General features: G+C 53.2%; 1 non-coding gene across 1 annotated transcript in view; it reads left to right on the forward strand.

Moving 5' to 3' along the window:
* Window positions 1-4092: 4092 nt before the first annotated feature.
* Window positions 4093-5000, forward strand: part of LOC124731782 — a 1909-nt gene continuing 1001 nt past the window's right edge. Inside the window, exon 1 of the ribosomal RNA XR_007008478.1 lies at window positions 4093-5000. This exon is cut by the window's right edge and continues 1001 nt beyond it. This is a non-coding gene — a ribosomal RNA (small subunit ribosomal RNA).

Here is a 5000-nt window from a genome sequence, read left to right on the forward strand (position 1 = left end):
GCAGCCTCTGTCGACCATAGCACCCAATCTCCAGTGGCTCTGCCGCACGAAGCCGTGGACCGGCAATGACTCCACCCGCACCCGTTCGTGCACCACCCCAACCGCCAAACGCGCACCTCCAGCGGATGAACGGCGGACGTTTCCCGCACTCGTAAAGTGCAATCCACCCCTATAACGTGCGTTTCATGAAGAGTTATTGCCAATATGCGACATTCCCGCTGTCCCTATACATGAGCCGCGACCTGTACCACTTACGAGCGAGAGACGCGATCGCGTTGCTCACTGTACGGCGTCCGATACCGAGCCATCAGCATGTCGGTCCCCATGCGCGTTGCACTCGCACTCGCAGTCGCAAAAACGTGGGGCAAATATATTACGCGGAAGAGTTATAACAGACCGAGCCCCACTGCATGAGGGGAGTCTTTGTCACTAATGTACACAGATGGAACATTTTGGACTGGAACCAGATTACCCGTACACACGGCGCTGATTAGTAATCAATGCAGAGCCATCAAACTACAGAATATATATACAACTGTCCGTATACATGCTGAAAGAGTCTGCCCACAATGGGAACCACACGTCAGCCAGCCACTCTGATCACGCACCACTCTCTGCTTCTAACGGGCGCACATACAATATGTAAGCACCAGCATGGAACAACATCCAGTGCATCCTCTCCGCCACATTACACAATCCACACTATCACAACCAGACCAGGAGGTCCATGCGGAAAATACAATATCCCACCCTTTCGACATCCACCATTGCGCAGATCAGGCACCAACACCCACACATGTCCTATACAACGGTGCACCCAACATCACAATAGTACCTCCTGTCACAGCGCACAAACAATGACATGAGTCAAAGACACAGGTCTGACACAAGCATAGAATTGGAGCGCCGCCTCTAATAAGCCAAAGGTGCATCCTGACGTGACAAATCTGATCATGTCACAAGCATTCACTTACTATAATCACTATCAACGAACCTGCCGCCCCCGCCCCCCCCTACACCTTTCCTTACAACAACGTGTAACCTAACCTAACCTAACCTATGTTGTACCTTAACCTAACCTATGTTGTACCTTAACCTAACCTATGTTGTACCTTAACCTAACCTATGTTGTACCTTAACCTAACCTATGTTGTACCTTAACCTAACCTATGTTGTACCTTAACCTAACCTATGTTGTGCCTTAACCTAACCTATGTTGTGCCTTAACCTAACCTATGTTGTGCCTTAACCTAACCTATGTTGTGCCTTAACCTAACCTATGTTGTGCCTTAACCTAACCTATGTTGTGCCTTAACCTAACCTATGTTGTGCCTTAACCTAACCCATGTTGTGCCTTAACCTAACCCATGTTGTGCCTTAACCTAACCCATGTTGTGCCTTAACCTAACCCATGTTGTGCCTTAACCTAACCCATGTTGTGCCTTAACCTAACCCATGTTGTGCCTTAACCTAACCCATGTTGTGCCTTAACCTAACCCATGTTGTGCCTTAACCTAACCCATGTTGTGCCTTAACCTAACCCATGTTGTGCCTTAACCTAACCCATGTTGTGCCTTAACCTAACCCATGTTGTGCCTTAACCTAACCCATGTTGTGCCTTAACCTAACCCATGTTGTGCCTTAACCTAACCCATGTTGTGCCTTAACCTAACCCATGTTGTGCCTTAACCTAACCCATGTTGTGCCTTAACCTAACCCATGTTGTGCCTTAACCTAACCCATGTTGTGCCTTAACCTAACCCATGTTGTGCCTTAACCTAACCCATGTTGTGCCTTAACCTAACCCATGTTGTGCCTTAACCTAACCCATGTTGTGCCTTAACCTAACCCATGTTGTGCCTTAACCTAACCCATGTTGTGCCTTAACCTAACCCATGTTGTGCCTTAACCTAACCTATGTTGTGCCTTAACCTAACCCATGTTGTGCCTTAACCTAACCCATGTTGTGCCTTAACCTAACCCATGTTGTGCCTTAACCTAACCCATGTTGTGCCTTAACCTAACCCATGTTGTGCCTTAACCTAACCCATGTTGTGCCTTAACCTAACCCATGTTGTGCCTTAACCTAACCCATGTTGTGCCTTAACCTAACCCATGTTGTGCCTTAACCTAACCCATGTTGTGCCTTAACCTAACCCATGTTGTGCCTTAACCTAACCCATGTTGTGCCTTAACCTAACCCATGTTGTGCCTTAACCTAACCCATGTCGTGCCTTAACCTAACCCACGTCGTGCCTTAACCTAACCCACGTTGTCGCCTAACGTAACCCACGTTGTCGCCTAAACCTGCTCTGTAATTGTTATACGACTCGTTCAATTAGTGTAGTGTTGCCCACCCGCAACCCTCGCAATATAGTTCGCTACTCGCACTCCCCGCTCCCCTGTGTATCGCTTCATGTTAAACACCTTGCAAGTCTTGCTCACTTTCCACATGCTCCTGCTGTACACTGTAATGTGGATGGCAGCAGGACGTACATGCCGCCCCTCCCCACGTCCCCACCTTGCCCCCTGCCTTCGCAAGCTGGTTGGTGAGAACTTTGCATGTTCAATGCCCTCCGCATGCGACGTACTCAGGCTACGTTGTGGTGCGGCCTGTGTCAACTGTCCGCTAATGTCGTACGCGTAAACCACAATCTGTACTGCACATTCGTCCTTATGTACTGAATGATACATCGTGGCACATGTGTGACCGTACAACGACTGCGCCCAAAAACGGCGGACCATACAGTGCAAATATTGTGCACGCAGCTACGTGTCGTCTCCCTATGAGAGCTGGATTGCAGTGTGGTACGCCATAGAGACGTGTGGGAGGAACGGACGCCGTGGATGGCGATCAGCATGAGCTGTCTGTTGATGTATTCGGACCTAGTCGTCTCTCCTCACACACCGTGATGGCATGGTGCACCGCGTTCCATATCTGCGACATGCTACAGAGGCCGGTTGACAGTCGTTCGAGCAATGGACATCGCATACGTACGGGGGCCACCTTCCACGTATTGTCTAGGCGTGCACATTTTGTTGCGTGTATGTGGGCAGACGTAGTGTGGCGTGACACCTGACACAGGCATGCAATAATCGTGGAAGTTGCAAATGGCGATGGACGCCTGCGTTTTCTGGTGAAGTTACGCAAATGAACAAATGGTAACCTGTTGTGGTGCGGTTGTTCTCGCTAGGGGTGAATCGGTGATGGCGACGATAGGTTGAGGTACTAACCGGTTGTTCCAGCGATACCCACCATGCCGACGAAACTGAACGGCATCTGGGTGTGAAGCGATACGCGGCGGTGGCTGGGTGGGACCGTCCCCGGCCGGTGAGGGGGCGCCTCCCGGCGTGCTGGCCGCGCGGTGCGTGGGCGCACGCGCTACAGCCGGCTGGTGGGGGCGGCCAGTGGCAGGCGCGCCGGCCGACGGACGCGGCAGGCGTCGCAGCTGCGCGCCGGCGCACCCTGCGCGCGGCGCCGTGCGGCCAAAGTAGGTCCTCGCGGGCCCGGTGCGAAGCGCGGTGGACATCTTCAGTGTGCTGGTCCGATTGAGGACTGTGTGCGTTGAGGATGCGCTGCCGCCCGGCGCTCGGCGCCGCGACGCCGTCTGCTGCTCGGTCGCCCCAGCGGTTCTCGCTGGTGGTTTGTATCGCAGCTGTGCGGATGTGTTGGCGCGTGCGCTGTGCTGGGAGAGTTCGCTTCGGCACCCAAGTGGGGCTTTTGTCCTTCTGTGGCGCTGGCGTTGGAGCTGCCGGTCACCGTAGGTGGCGCGTGTTGTCTCCCGCCGGCAATGCCACGACAGCACGCTCCCGGGCCTCTGTCGGCAGCGGCAAGCTCAGTTGGGAGCACGGGTGGTCGCACCGAAAGCGTCTACTCGCCTAACTCCGGGCGATTGCGCCTCTCTCGAACCCGACCAAGTACTTGGGACGGCGCTGCGCGCCGCCGGGACCTGAGAGGGTTTCGAGGTGTATTGTGCAGGGGAGCTCAGCCTCCTCCTGTTTGCAGAATGATTGAGCGGACGCTTGCGTGTTCGCGCGGGCCCCCGGGACACACTCCCGGGCGGCCGGCTGCTCAGCTCTAGTTGACGCAGCTCCCTGGTTGATCCTGCCAGTAGTCATATGCTTGTCTCAAAGATTAAGCCATGCATGTCTCAGTACAAGCCGCATTAAGGTGAAACCGCGAATGGCTCATTAAATCAGTTATGGTTCCTTAGATCGTACCCACGTTACTTGGATAACTGTGGTAATTCTAGAGCTAATACATGCAAACAGAGTCCCGACCAGAGATGGAAGGGACGCTTTTATTAGATCAAAACCAATCGGTCGGCTCGTCCGGTCCGTTTGCCTTGGTGACTCTGAATAACTTTGGGCTGATCGCACGGTCCTCGTACCGGCGACGCATCTTTCAAATATCTGCCTTATCAACTGTCGATGGTAGGTTCTGCGCCTACCATGGTTGTAACGGGTAACGGGGAATCAGGGTTCGATTCCGGAGAGGGAGCCTGAGAAACGGCTACCACATCCAAGGAAGGCAGCAGGCGCGCAAATTACCCACTCCCGGCACGGGGAGGTAGTGACGAAAAATAACGATACGGGACTCATCCGAGGCCCCGTAATCGGAATGAGTACACTTTAAATCCTTTAACGAGTATCTATTGGAGGGCAAGTCTGGTGCCAGCAGCCGCGGTAATTCCAGCTCCAATAGCGTATATTAAAGTTGTTGCGGTTAAAAAGCTCGTAGTTGGATTTGTGTCCCACGCTGTTGGTTCACCGCCCGTCGGTGTTTAACTGGCATGTATCGTGGGACGTCCTGCCGGTGGGGCGAGCCGAAGGCGTGCGACCGCCCCGTGCGTGCTCGTGCGTCCCGAGGCGGACCCCGTTGAAATCCTACCAGGGTGCTCTTTATTGAGTGTCTCGGTGGGCCGGCACGTTTACTTTGAACAAATTAGAGTGCTTAAAGCAGGCAAGCCCGCCTGAATACTGTGTGCATGGAATAATGG

Source organism: Schistocerca piceifrons, unplaced genomic scaffold (assembly GCF_021461385.2).
Source record: "Schistocerca piceifrons isolate TAMUIC-IGC-003096 unplaced genomic scaffold, iqSchPice1.1 HiC_scaffold_1302, whole genome shotgun sequence".
In the NCBI taxonomy this organism is placed as follows: Eukaryota; Metazoa; Arthropoda; class Insecta; order Orthoptera; family Acrididae; genus Schistocerca; species Schistocerca piceifrons.